Genomic DNA, 14,786 nt, shown 5'->3' on the forward strand with positions numbered 1-14,786 from the left:
ACAAAAAAAGACAAAAACAAAAGGGAGGGGGGAAAAGGGGTAATTTAGAGCACCCCGCGGAAGGCAAGCTAATGGAAGATAACTCCCCGCTACAAGCAAGCAGAAAAGAAAGAAAGAGAGAAAGAGTGAGAAGGAAGGCTGCGAAGACAAGAGACCTGAAGTACAGGGGGATGGGACAAAGAGGAGAGAAAAGTGGGAAAAAAAGCTGCAAGAAAAGAAAGAGAAAGCAAGATAAACAGAGGCTAGAGACCTTTAGACAGGTGGGAGTGGGAAATAAAAGAGATAGGAAGCCGGGGAGTCTTGCGCTCAGGATCACCCCACGCAGCTCCAAGCGAGCCTGGTCCAGTGCATCCAAAGCGAAAGAAAGAAAGGAAGGAAGGAGGGAAAAAGAATTGCAAAAGAAAAAAGGAATGTGTGGAAACAGGAAATACAGAATTGTATTTTGTTTTCTAGTTTACATTTCATATTTTTATCATAAAGTTTATTCTGCATTATGTGTTAACATTTTAGCAGTTAATACAACTTTTTCTGATGCATTATTTCCTCATTTAAGAATGTATTTAAAATGCAGACAAATTCTGAATCTATTATCTTACTTGCTGTTTATTATTTTTATTACGATGTTTCAAAAATTGATGTTGAAGTCTTCATTCAGTCCAAAATTGATCTATTTAGGGGCTCAATAATGTATGTAGCAATGTGAGACAGTCAAATAAATTTGGAAAGGAACATTCCATTAGACAAGATCACAAATGTATAAAAACTTTCTGAAACCCTCAGAACATACGCTTAGGAATTCTTATGTTGAATCTGTAATTATATAATTGCACATTCACTAAATGTTTGTGGCCTTGAAGGGCTTTTTCAGCTTCCTGCCCACTCATCTCTGAAGGTGCTCCCAGGTCATTCAAATTCCCAGTCATATTCTGCTTTGATTTTTTCTTAATGTTTGAAGCTTGAAAAATTGCTCTGCAGCTTTGAATGTTGCAATTAGCAGATGTCTCAGAAGCAGTGCAGACAGCTAGAGGGTAATTTAATAATTCTGATTCAAACCAAACTGAATAAAGAAGAGAGTATGTGACACCCTTGTCATATTCATTGGGCCGCTTTGCAAACCAGTGGGCAACACTGATTCACTAGTGGTGAATGCCTTCGACCCCCGGTTCATGCCAGAGGCTGCAGGAGGAGGTGGCAGTGGCAGAGGGAGTCTTTACATGGTCAGCCCTGAAGGGTGAGCAGGGGGTGAGAGGAGACTATGTAAACACTCCCTGAATCCATCATTCTTGATGGACAATTAGTAGCACATAAGGAACTACATTCACAACTGAGGAGGCAAGGAAAGGTGGATCTAGATGATCTGTACAAGACGTAATGAATTTCTAAACTTCTGTTAACAATCAGCAGAGTGATTCCTTCCATCTATTATTACTGACAAATTTTTTTTAAAAGGTTTCATTATTTAGCAGGGAAAATACTAAAGACCAGCTTCTGCTATACTTACACTGATCACTGAAGGCCAAGGGAAAATTGTCACCGCAGCACTGTCACAGCAGTCCCAACGCCTTTTCTTCCTGCCTTCACACAGCCTAAGAAGCCAGGCCAGACCACAAAAAAAAGCAAAACCATGTCCCAAGTAGCTAAGCTGGCTGGCCATCCCAGATACTTTATACTTCACAAAGAGGCATCTCAATGTGCCTCCTGTCTCTGTATGTCTTAGAAACTCCAGTAGCCATTCTGGTGCTCTTCCTATCTATTCTATGGATTGTATGTTAATGCCATGCTTGAACTGAAAGCTGAGCAGCGGTAAAAAAAAATACTTCATGGAGGTTTTTTTCTTTTAATTTGTTTATGTTCCATTTTTATTTGTGGGCTTTTGCTTTTCTGTGGTGTTTTGCACCCATTGACTGATTTACAGTCGATATTGTCATAAGGGTCCTTTCCCTCATTTGCTGGGCTTCTGGTGGACTTGGATGAAGAGAGAGGCTGAAATGAAATGAATAGTAGATTTAGAATATGTCTATACTACACTCTTGCTATGAGCATCAGGCTATAACTAAATACAATAGCTCATATACCCAAAGCAATCTAGCCACAAGAGACAGGGAAGGAAACAAACAGCCTAGAGTAGTGGAAGAACAGGCTAAGGATTGCTTAGAGAAGCTGGAAATTTTCAAGGCAGCTGGACTGGATAGGATAGTCCCTAAGGTACTGAAGGAACTGGCTGAGGTAATTTCAGACCCATTAAGATAAATGCTCTGAGAACTCACAGAGATCTAGTAAGGTCCCTGATGAGAAAATGGGAAGAGAGCAGTGGATGTGATATACCTTGACTTCAGCAAGGCTTTTGACACATTCTCCCACAATATTCTTACTAATAAGCTAAAGAAGTACAGATTAGATGAAAGTACTGTAAACTGGATACACATATTTACCCAAATCCAAGACAACTCTCAATTTAAGATGAGACATCCCCCCACCACCACTTTCAATAATTAGATTTTCTACATGGAAAAGGTATAAACTTGTTACAATTTTCTGTGTATAGAATCTAATTATTGTAGAGTTGTCTTAAATTCATCCCTCCACTGCTGCAGTGGGGGAAGCAGTAGCAAGGGGACAGGTGATGGGATACGGGGGGGCGAGGGAGAAAGTAGGGCGGCAAGCAGTGAAGGAGGCAGTAGGGGGCGGGCAGTGAGATGGCAGGGGGCAGGAGGCAATAGGTGGCAGGGGGAGGTAATAGAGGACAGGCAGTGGGAGGCCAGGCAATAAGGGAGGGCAAGGGGTAGGTGGTGGGACAGGTGCGGGGGGCAACAGTCAAGCTGCTTGACCTAACCACCACCACCTTTCCCCCTGCCACCTGATGCTGTCACCATTTCCTCCTCCTTGCTGCCTGCCCCATACCTCTATCCCTCTCCTGCATCTGTCCCCTGCTTTCACTTCTACACCTTCCTTGCCCTCACAGCCTCTGCTCATGTACATATACCACCTATTGAATTTTCAGGGAGTCCACATTATACATATACATTTCTGAACCCCTGCCGCTAGAGGTTCACGTTTACCAGACTAAAATGTTTCCTGCTCTGATTTAGACCAGATTAATATGTGCATGCTTTCAGACATGCAGAATACTAATCCAGTCTCCTTAAGGTGCTGTCTTTCTCTTACTTTCTTCCAAAGTGAGAAATGTTATTTTTGTTCCTAGGTGTTTCACATATTAGGATTTCTCCTTTTACAATGCAAAATTGTCATTGTCTGCAAGGGCCTCTTCCTAACCAATCACACTCCTGTCAGATTCTAATTCTAATCAATTATTGCTTTTGGGCTATTTAGGCTTTCAGCCTCTCCTAGATGCCTAAGAAAGTTATTGTTTATCACTTCAAAGTAATTATCATATGGTATAATCCTGGCTCTATAAAACATATAATACATTTTATATCAAACATCACAATGCATTTAAATCTAGGGATGATAAGCCTTTATATTACCTACATTTAGAGACTTCATATGCCATATCAGTAAAACAAACTCAAGAATCCATGCAAGCCACCCCACATACCCCTTTCAGTTTTGTGACAGTCTATTAGGGACAAGGTATCAAGTGGGGTTCCCCAAAGCTGTGCCCACACATGGTACGGACATTTGGTTCCCCAGAAACAACTAGCTGTAGTGCACCTTGTACCACTGCTAGTTGTCCCTGGGCAATGCCCATGTCACGTACACTCTGCTGCACGGCAAGTTATCTTGGGTAGGAGAGGCTGGGATCAGCACTGAGCTGGCCCCCGCAGCCTTAACTGGGGTACTGGGGGCCTCTTGGGGCTGCAGCAGTGGCGATTCTGCCATGCGGAGCCTAACTAGCAGCCACAACCCGACTCCAGGAACCCTAGCTCTGCTTTGTAGTACTGCACGCTGCCCCTGTATGCGCTACTCTGCTTCTTTTTTCGTGGGTTTTTCTGAACCCTGGAAATCCAGGGGTCTCCTTGCAGTGCACAAAACACCAGAAATGTGTTATGTGGCACCAGAGACATGTCTGTGACACATGCTCATCTGGATGCAGCCCAGGGGTCTGCCCTGGCTCTAGCATTGTTTAACTTCTTCACTAAAGATTTGGACAATGGGATTGAGTGCACACTTAGCAAAGTTGTGGATGACACCAAGTTGGGTGAGTTGCAGATGCTCTGGAGGGTAGGGCTGGTATCCAGAATGACCTGGATAAACTGGAGAAATGGCCCGCAATCAATCAGATGAGATTCAACAAGCACAGGGGAACAGTCCTGCATTTGAGACAGGATAATTGCATACACAAATACAGGTTGAAAAATGAGTAGCTAAGCTGTAGGACTCCAGAGAAGGACCTGGGGATTACAATACATCACAAACTGAATATGAGTCGACAGTATGCTCTTGTTGCCAAAATAGGAGCGTCTATTGCAATTCAAAGAATTCTTCCACTCAATTCTCCCACTCTACTCATTGCTGGTGAGGTCTCACCTGGAGTACTGTGTTCCATTTTGGGCCCCACACTTCAAGAAAAATGTGGACAGATTGAGAAGAAGCCAGTGGAAAGTGACAAAAATGATTAGAAGCCTGGCAAACATGATTTATGAGGAAAGGCTGAAAAAAACTAGGGTTACATAGTTTGGGGATGGGAAGACTAAGGGGGGTGGTGGGATTTGATAACAGTTACCTGAAGGTTAGTTACAGAAAGAACAGAGATGGGCTTTTCTTGGTGGCTGTAGGGGACAGGACTAGGAGCAATGGCCTCAAACTGCAGCCAAGGAAATTTAGGTTGGAGATTAGGAAGCACTTTCTAAATCTGAGGGTGGTTAAACACTGGAACCGCCTACCTAGAGAAGTTGTGGAGTTTTCATCCCTGGAAATTTTCATGAGCGGGTTAGACAGGTATTTGACCAGGATGTTTTAGTCTGGGATGATCCTGGGGGGCTAGACTAGATGACCTCAAGTGGTGCCTATGATCGTAAAAACTCAGAGCTCCATGTCAGGTAATTTACTCTGCCTCCAAGCTCTTCTCAACAGAAAAAAAATCTCTTACGTAGATTTCCACAGATACTAGATTAAGTAGCTTTAGATTGTATCGCAATGTAAAATATAGATATCCATAAAATATTCTTGTGTTAGGCAGACTGCCTCTTGACACTTGTAGGGAGGTAGATGTGGCTCTGTTAAACTTTAGATTATATTAATGTTTATTGGATTTTTAGACAATGTGGTCTCCCCTTATAATATCTGATCTCCTTTAATATTATGCTACATGCAAGTCTCTTGATGCAAGGAAACATCATTAAAAAAAAACCCCAAAGTCTCTAATCTTCTGTGTAAGATTCCACTTTATTGAGTAAAACCACTAGAAGCAAGAAACATAATATCTACTTCTGAAGGTACCCACGAGAACTTCATTTTTCACTCTAAGAATGCTATTATACACACTGAATATCAAAACTTTATTCATGTCTGTATCACAGAATTCCACTGACATGGAGGAGGGCTCCATCTACTCACTGTAGCAAAGCACTTAACGAAAGCAATTATTCTTAGATGATAAGATCACAGTTCTTTCATTATACCTTGTGAAACACCCATTAAAAACCTCAGATGTTTCAGAAATTAAAATGTATTAATAGGAATGTAATTAAGTACTTATTGCTTTTGTCATTTAAAATAAGTTAACCAGATGGCAAGAAAAAAATCTCAGAAAGTGGCTTTCAATGAACAATTTAGACTTAATTAATATACAGGACCTAGCTCATTAAATCTAAGTTAAATGTTTATTTGAGACAAATTGTAACCTCTGTTGTATTATAGTCTCCTTTTTCCTTGGCTGGCAAAGTGACAAATGACACTTTTGAAAGCTAACAAACAGTATTATAGGTTCTTCCTCTATAACCTTATGATCGCCTCCACTCCAGAAAAAGGAGGACAGCAAGCAAAAGCAAATTGAGATGGTAATGCCCCCAAAGCAGCAAAATGCATCATCCTTTCCTCCAAACCAGTAAAAAAATCACCAACCTTCGTGCTTCTGTGAGAACCAAAGGGCATACTTTGGTAAGGAGCATTCATTCTGTTTAATGTGCCCATTTCTAGCACAGTGGGGGTCCAGATGGATATTGTCATGGTAATTTAAACTGCCACTAGTTAGAATAATACTCACTCCCCCTTCCTTGGAGGAAAGTTGCATGGACAAGGAAAGCAGAACTAATGCTTTAAAGCAGAGCCAGTGGAAAGCTGGACATCATGACTGGCAAAAAGCAGAGGTGGTGTGTCCTTTCTCTGAAGAACCAATAATCCACAGAGGTCTCAAAAGACACACTTTCTTCTCCATGATCTCACTTAACTCCTAGTGGAAAAATTCCATGTTTCCATGAGAAGAGTTTCATAGAAAAGCTTGAACTTTTTCCTTCCTTGTTGTAAGTCTGCTAGGCAAGGGAATGAAGTAACCCACAAAGTATTACATTGCAAAAATAAGTTACTAATAGGGGTGCTGTTAGTCCTACACACTTAAATATCCACTGAGATATCCACTTAAATATCCACTGAGACTCTTGTCTCCAGATGCTGACTTGTTACCTGGCCAATCCTTTTTTCAAAAAAAATCTCCTGAAATAATCCAATATGCCACTAATCACCTGCAGTCTGACACCAGGTCAACATGGAGATCATGCAATGTTAGGGAGTTTCTACATTTATATACCAACACAAGGCCAAGCTTACATAAATATCTGAAAACGAGTCCTTAATGAGTCATTTAGTGGGTGCATCTACACAAGATGCTTTACTGCACAGTAGTGTAGTTTACTGTGCAATAAATATGTGTGTCTACACATGCATATTCTTACTGCACAGTAAACCTCACCAATCAAGAGTAAATTTGCTACCTGCAAATGTAAGTAGCAAATTTACTTTTGATTAGTAAGGGCACAGTAGCACTTGTGTAGATGCCTGACCAGGAGCAAATCCAGACTCCAAGCCCCCCACTCTGAGATTGCAATTGGGGAGTGGGGGCTGGAAGATGCTTATGTCCTAGTCCCCACTTCACTATGACGATCAGAGACCTGGGGGCTGGGGAACCCTTACCTCCCAGCCCAAGCCCCATGACTGTGGAGATCGGGCTAGGAAATAAGGCTTTCCCAGTGCCAGCCCTACAGTTGTAGATCTGGCACTGGGAGCTCTCTGCTGTCAGGGGCTGGGGAACCTGTTCCCTGCTCAGTTTTATGAGTGCTGGGTGGGGAACAGGCAAGGGAGTTCATGGAACTAAACAGGAAACAGGCTTCCCACCCTCAACTCCATAATCATGGAGCAAGGGCTAGTGATGGCATGCAGCTGTGAACAGTGTCCTCAGAAGGCAGGGCATGGCAGGTGAGTGCCTGGAAGCCTCCTCCCCAGGAGAAGCTGGCACAGCTGGTGGCCAGTAGTCTCCTGGTTGGCTGCACTTCATGGTGGGGGATGGGGCTACAGAGCTGGTGCAGCAGATGCTGGCCCAGGCTCCCTAAGCTGCTGGTGGAGACTGTAGCTGGGGAGCTTGGTGGGATGGGCTGCTGGATGCCTGAGTGGCCATCCCCTGGTAATGTGTCACCATGGGTACCAGGCCAGGGCAGGGACTCAGGCAGGCTACCTGTGCTGCTGTAGACAGGGCACGATAACATCTGTCATTGGCCACATAAAGGCCATAGACTTATGAGCACTTCCAGAATGACAATTGTGGTTGCTGATGGCAACCTATTGTGCTGCAACGCCTTGACCTTAATGCAGTATTGCCACACTGACTGGTTGTGCCTACACTCCTGTATCCAGTCTGACAGCCCCTCATAGACATGGGCCTTGGAGCACCCACCCAGCTCAAACTGGATGCACTGTACCTCCACCTTGCCCCACAGCACCACAAGGTCACCAGTCTCCTTCTGCTACCATTTGAGGATCCAGATGGCGGGCGCATGGATGGACACAGATGTCAGTTAGGATGGGGCCTTTTTGGGTCCCATGCCAGCTCTCTGGGCTGCTGTGCAACTCTCCCTTGTTGCCAAGTTGGGGCAGCTACCTGTAGCACCCAGTGCAGGGGCCCAGCATAGGAGTGACACCTCTGTGGCTAATGCAATGCCATACAGCACCTGCAGGTTCAGACCAGAAGCTGCCTGCAGCTGGGCCTGGGTGCTGGCAGGCCTGGCTGGAGCCTGCAGCAGCCTGCAGCAGGCTGAAGACCTGGATATTGTGGGCCTGACAGGTGCTCAGCACTGTGGCACCAAGCAGTGGTGCCAGGATGCAGGCAGGCTGGTAAGGCTAGCCTGCAGCCTGACTAAGGGACACAGGACCTGGAGTTGACTTAGGCTGCCTGCTGGTGTGCCCCAGGGCTCAAAATGCCCACAGGCTTTTAAAGGCTGAGGCAGGGGCTGCCATAGAGGCAGCCCAGCCCTAGGACAGGAAAGGCTCACAGCCCAGAGCCCTGGGGCTTGCCTGAGGCTGGCCCCCTAGTGGTAGGGCTGACCTGGGAGTAAATTTGCTCCTGGGCCACATCTACACGTGTGTTACTGCATAGTAACTAATCACAAGTTAATCTAATACCTGCATTTGCAGGTATCACATTTACTTGTGATTAGTGTTTCTTACTGCACAGTAAGCATGTGCATATGTAGACGCATGGGTTTACTGTGCAGTAAACTACACTACTATGTAGTTATGCATCTTATGTATATGTACCCCTGTGCCTACATTTGCAGCTGCAAGTGTATTTTATTGTCTGTGACTGAGTGGTCTTAAGGTATTTCTGTTTGTGTAGAAACACTGGAGGCTATATTAATTTTAATAACAGGCAGAGGGAGTGCAAAGAGATTGGTTGGTCCCTCCTCCCTCCCACTTCATGGATTTTATTTGTTTCTTTGCTTGCTTGCTTGCTTGCTTGATTTGTTTTGTTTTGTTTTATCTTGTTTAGAAAAAAACATTTCTGATTTTGAGCTGAGACCAGAGGAGAGAGACTAGCATTCTGAAGAAACTCTAATAGTGGTTTTTTCCCCAACCCCATAAAAAATATGGAGAATCTTAGAACACGTTTGAAGAGATGTCCAAACTAATTCCTGTATCAGTCTGATTCTGATACATCTGATTCAGAAAATCATTTGAATCAAACTACTCTGATTTTTTAAGCCCACTATAAAGATAAAATATTTTCATAGTTTAAAATGTATTCCTACATATTGTGGAGAGGAGATGCCTGTATCAACTCTGCCAGTCTGGGACAGAGATATCCATTAGTTACAGGCCGGTTCTAGGGCCATGGGATCTTCACTTGCACAAATCCACCAGCACAAGAGTCTTCTGCAAAGCATTAAAAAGGCAGAAGCCCTATTAGTGAATGCGGATGTGATAAGGCGCAACTTCGTGGCCTGCCCATCAGTTGGGAGTCTGCATAGAAAGAGCAGCTGTTTAAAGTAATCATTGCTGTATTATTTGGAGACTTATATTATGCATGTTGTGATATCTATTGCATCTTGACACTAGATATGATACAAAAGGTGCAATTAAATTAGAACCAAAATGCAGTTGTTCCACAATGTACAATTCTAACACTACTGCACATTAGTGCATCCTGCAAAAACCATGTTAATGCACAGTAGATCACTTCAATGGGCATTAAGCATCACCTAAAAAGCATTCATCTGTGCTAATGTGCAGTAGCACTGATTATGGTGCATTAAGTTAGTACCTGTTATTATAGGTTTTAAATATAATACACCGTAATTATGGCATATTTATGAACATGTAGACATGCCTTCTAGATTTTATTAACATAGTTCTGAATTCATTGCTTGTAATTTATAGGAAAAGTGGTCTCTTCCTTTAAAATTCATTATTTCAGTGATTTCCTTGACAGCCCTTGGTGAAACAAAACCTAGGACACATCTAGATATATTACATTTTTTCTTAACCCGTCAGTAAAACACTATATTTGTGCATGTGTCAGTAAAAGGATCCCTGTGGAAAGAGCCTTTAAACTGACTTCTGGAAATTAGTAATTGATGTAAATAACCTGTATCTACAGCTGACATAAAAACACCACCAGCATCTTAGATCCCAGCATGTAGAATTTGATAGGGCTAGGATGGAATAAAAGTATTTCTCCCCGGTGACAAAAGAATGTTCTGTGAAGAAACATTATGGATGTGTATTTAACTATAACATATTCCTATATAATTTGATCATTATTCTAACTCCCTTTCTAACTCAAGACTTATCAGTATGATAACAAAGTTTGCAAAACCTTCTTGGGTTCTCTTGAAATTATATCAGCCAAATTAAATCTATTGTGTTCTGAAACATTGTTTTTCTGGTGTAGCATTAAAAAATGCTTCAATTTTTCTTCTACAAGTTAATTTATGTGGAAACCTCAGAACCACCTTCTAAGCAGCTCTGAAATGGTGCTCATCTAAAGCAATTACAGCTTCAATTAACTGCAATTTAATGTGAGAAATGTCCCTGCTTGAAAAACCTGAAGATTTCCTTTTAATTCAAAAAAGAATGTCTGACTACATTGTAAACAACGCAAACACTTTGAAATACCCATTTGAATGCTGACAATGAAATAATTGAACTTTGACCCTCATCTCTTCCAGATGTCAAGGTTGATGCCATATAATTCAAGTCTGTGTCCTTTTGTTTGTCTAGAAAATTATCATATTTTTTTATATATCAAACTGTTACAAACTAATGAGTTTGAATAAATAGGATTTCTAAAGCACAACTTCTTCCCTGCCCACGGAGCTTATGTCATGGAGTTTGAAGAAAAGGCAGTGAGACTGGCAAAGACCTTTTGCATCTGAAGTTTAATAAAGATTTTGACTCAAAAGGATTATCATCTGAGAAGACTAACGCAAAATGAATCCAAGAGGCACCCAAGTAAGGCTCAGTGGGCAAGAAAGAAAATAGTGAAAGCATGAACCAAACAACAAGACTGTGTCTTTATTATATATATTTAAATTCAAGTAATTAACACCCAGATCTGAACACATAGGTTAGTCCTACTGAATCAGTATTGTGTGTGCATATGTGTGTATGTACGTCCAGTGAGCATAATTGATGCAATTGCTGCACTTTACCATTTGGTTTCTTTCTAAGATGACAAAAAGGGGCAAATGTTCTTTCTTAAGGAGACTCTGCTAACTACAAGACAATTACATGCTTTCCCTCAGAAGTAGGCTAAAAAATCTACATAAGTGGTGTGAAAAGCCACCTATTCCACAAACTTTTGCTGTGTAACTACTACTCACCCATCTAAAGATGGAAATGGGTTTGGTGCTTCTGCCTTACAGTACACTTCCACTTTCCGATGGATGATTGTAACTTTTAGAATCTGAATCTGTTGCAAATTCTCTAAGAATTCAAGCATTGTGATTGTTCTGCAGTATCCACTTGTTGTTTTGTAGTGTCACTGAATGTTTCTTCTGGTATAATTGTTTATTACAATATTTGGTGGGGAAAAATAACAAAAAGCTAAAACACCTAGTGAAAGCAAATTCATTAAAAATTTGAAATATTCTCAATTCTTGAAGTATTTTCCCACCTGTAGTTAATATACATTTTTTTCTAACAAATGTCTGTGCTGCAGGTTTGAGTCTCAGCTGGTAAAAGCCAATGTGGCTTGTATTAATTCAAGGGAGATAAGCTAATTTACTCTAGCTGCAGGTCTGGGGCACTAATTCCTTAGCTATATAAGTTAGAACACCTCACGCTGATTGGATTTATGGTTAATTGATTGGTAGTTTTCTGTGTCTACCTTTCTATCTTACTTAAAGAGAGATTCTATATTTGCTTTTTCATGATGAGCTGTTTGTGTCTTATATTCCTGTAGGTTGTTTGCACAGCCTGCGAGGCTTCTCTGTGAGAGATTTTGTAATACATCTCTCAAGTGCGCTCTCTCCAGAGCTGCAGTTTGATATCTACTTAGTATGTCAGATATTCGTTTTTTCACCTCTGTCTAAACTTTGCTCTTTGCTTCTCCAATTATTACTTTTAATAATCTTCCTGCTTACTTCATAAAGCTCCATGGTTCCTCGTTATCCTATATATTGAAAGCTGAGCAAAAATACCTATTTTGAATTTCTATGACTTCAGAATCCTAACATACTTGCTTACCTTTTTCATTTGGTAGCACATCTATCTTATGTCCTAATTTTTCTCTTTCAGATTGTTTTCACAAAAATCTTAATGTTTCCCTAGGCATTTCTAGCCACTATCATTCTATTTCACTCTTTTTTTCCTCTCTTATTTTGACTGTACACACCGTGGACACATCCCCACATACAGGGGCATACACTTTCAGTGGCACAGAAGTAGTGACACAAGTTTGTGCCACTACTTTTTGCCACTGTGCATGTCTCTGTATGTGGGCTTTCATGCAGGGTAAAATGCCCCACTTCAGGGAAACTGATGTTTGGTCAATTCTTTCATCTCCCAGCATGCTGAAGAAGCCAAGGCAGAACTAGAGGAGAAGAGAATGGCAAAAAAATGGCAGTCACAGAATCTCCTGGGAGGACCAAACCTCTGTATCCATTCGTGCATGCTCCTGTGGTGTGCACCACACCACTTTTTTTTTTTATGACATTTTGTTTTGCTACCAGGATGTACCAGTAGTAAAAATTGCCCCTATGCTGGTAGGACACATTTTAACATGTGATTTGTGGCACCGCAAAGAGGTTTGCAGTGCCACAAACTGCACGTGCCTGCATGTCTGGAGCCAGCCCATATGTTTATTCTGTGGTGTCTCTTTCTTTTTCTATGCCACATATAACATTGACTTTGTTTCCTTCTTTCCTTCAGCCCCATAAGCTGTTTAAATATTACTTGTTTACATTTTATTTCTAGTTTTAACTTTTGGGCTTCTGCTATTCTGCTTTTAAAAACTTTCCTCCCTTTTCTTTCATGTTCCCAGTTAATTATGTCACTCATGTCCAACCATCCAATATTTTCTTCAAATTTAAAAATGTACCAGTCAGGGTAATGATTTTTTCTGTCTTAGAAAAAATGAATCACTGTCTAGACTACATGTACCTTAAGCATTCTCTTTAAAATGCTATTTAAAAAATATGAACAGAACAACTGGTGATGATCATTTCTATTCTCACTGATTCTGGCTTCACATTAGTTCCACCCCTCTCTTCCTGTCTTTCAGTGATCCTCCTGATATAATTTCCTTCCAGGAACTACCTCTTCTAAAAATGTGCTTCCATACCTGAACTTTCCATCTTTCCCCTGGTCTTCACCTTGGGATATTGTCCTCAGTATACATCCTCAATGCATCCTGTCCTCATATGCATTTTTTCATGAATCCAAGCAGCTCTGGCTTTTATCCCATCTCATAATTTAACATCTCGTCATCACTCTTCACTCATTCTCAACTTCAAGGAATTCACCTAAAAAACTGATTTCTGCAGTTTGCAACCATTAAAATCCATATTTCTGGTCCACATGATGGAATTCTTGTACAATAAACTCTGTAAACTGCTAACTTAACTTTCCTAACAACATTTCTGCCTCGCATTAAGCCCCTTTAACAGTTTTGCTTGCTGCAACTTGCAACCTTCACATCAGTTCTTCTCAAATCCTTCCATTACCTGTGAATATTCAACCAAGCTATTTAAATCTAAATTTAAATTTTCTCTTTTTAACATCTATTGATGTAATGCCTTTTCCTTGTTACAGCAATTGGTTTATCTTCAAGATCTTCAGCCCCAATTTCTTCTGTATTCAGGCTTCACATATCAAGAAAGCATTGTATTTCTTCCATGTTTCACCTCAAGTCATTAAGAGCCCTGTATTCATTCTTGCCCAGGGCAGGGGGTCAATCTACTCAGGTCCCCTCTGACCCTGCTTCAACGAAACTATGAATATCATCAGTGAATAACATGGTCTTCCCAGTGCACACATCTACATTGCAATTAATTTGAAGCAATAAACTCCAGATCAATTTGAACCAGAGTAAATTAGTTCTGGATGCAGCATCTACACATGTACCTGGGACAGAAGCAATTTGAGCTGGGGTGGAGCAGTTTACATCAGAGATGAGAGCACAGTGGTCAGTCCTGGGCTCCAGGTGGTGACATCAGGTAGCAAAGGGGCTGGCTGTGGCAAAAGGGTGCTGAATGTGCAGAGCTGTGTAGCTAGGCAACAGGCTGGAATCTTGCCCCCTACTGGCTGGGTTGACCAGGCACAATTTATGCCCACGGTCAATGTCTATCGGCACATCCACACATGTGGATGGCTGCTCAAATAGAAGCTGTGCAAATTTGAGCTGCAACTTTTTGCCTCCGTGCACATGCCCAGACATGCACTTTGGTGTGGTGCAAGTTGTGCCATATGGGGCAAAATAACCCCGCCTGGGTCTTCTTGGATGTCTAGCCAGGGGGAGCTAGAGCCTGGGCCCAGCACCTGTGCTGGCCCCAGCAGTGTAAAAAGCTGCCCTGTCCTGGCCCCATCAATACAAAAAGCTGCCCAGTTATTTTTAACTGGGCTAATCTTCAAGCATGCCCCATGTCTGGTTCTTTCCTCAGATTACTTTTTTAATCTTTTCATTCCAACATGGAGTTTCCTTCTCTTTCCTAACTCTCCTTGTTCTTCCAAAATCTCTTCTGCAAATATGTCTTTGCAAATATGTCTTTAAGCTTGTTCATTATTCCTTCTTGAAAGCTGTTCTATAACATCATAGTTTCATAGTTTCTAGGGTTGGAAGGGACCTTAGCAGATCATCGAGTCCGACCCCCTGGCATGGCAGGAAAGAGTACTGGGGT

At 41.8% G+C, this 14,786-nt stretch overlaps 1 long non-coding RNA gene across 1 annotated transcript in view; it reads right to left on the minus strand.

The window, feature by feature from the left end:
• Positions 1 to 14,786, minus strand: part of LOC109319904 — a 103,722-nt gene that overhangs the window by 76,791 nt on the left and 12,145 nt on the right. The window contains exon 2 of the long non-coding RNA XR_002103666.1: positions 9,198 to 9,321. This is a non-coding gene — a long non-coding RNA (uncharacterized LOC109319904). The remainder of the gene's footprint in view (positions 1 to 9,197; positions 9,322 to 14,786) is intronic.

This window comes from Crocodylus porosus, unplaced genomic scaffold (genome assembly GCF_001723895.1).
Source record: "Crocodylus porosus isolate Cpor-Errol unplaced genomic scaffold, CroPor_comp1, whole genome shotgun sequence".
NCBI classification, from domain to species: domain Eukaryota; kingdom Metazoa; phylum Chordata; order Crocodylia; family Crocodylidae; genus Crocodylus; species Crocodylus porosus.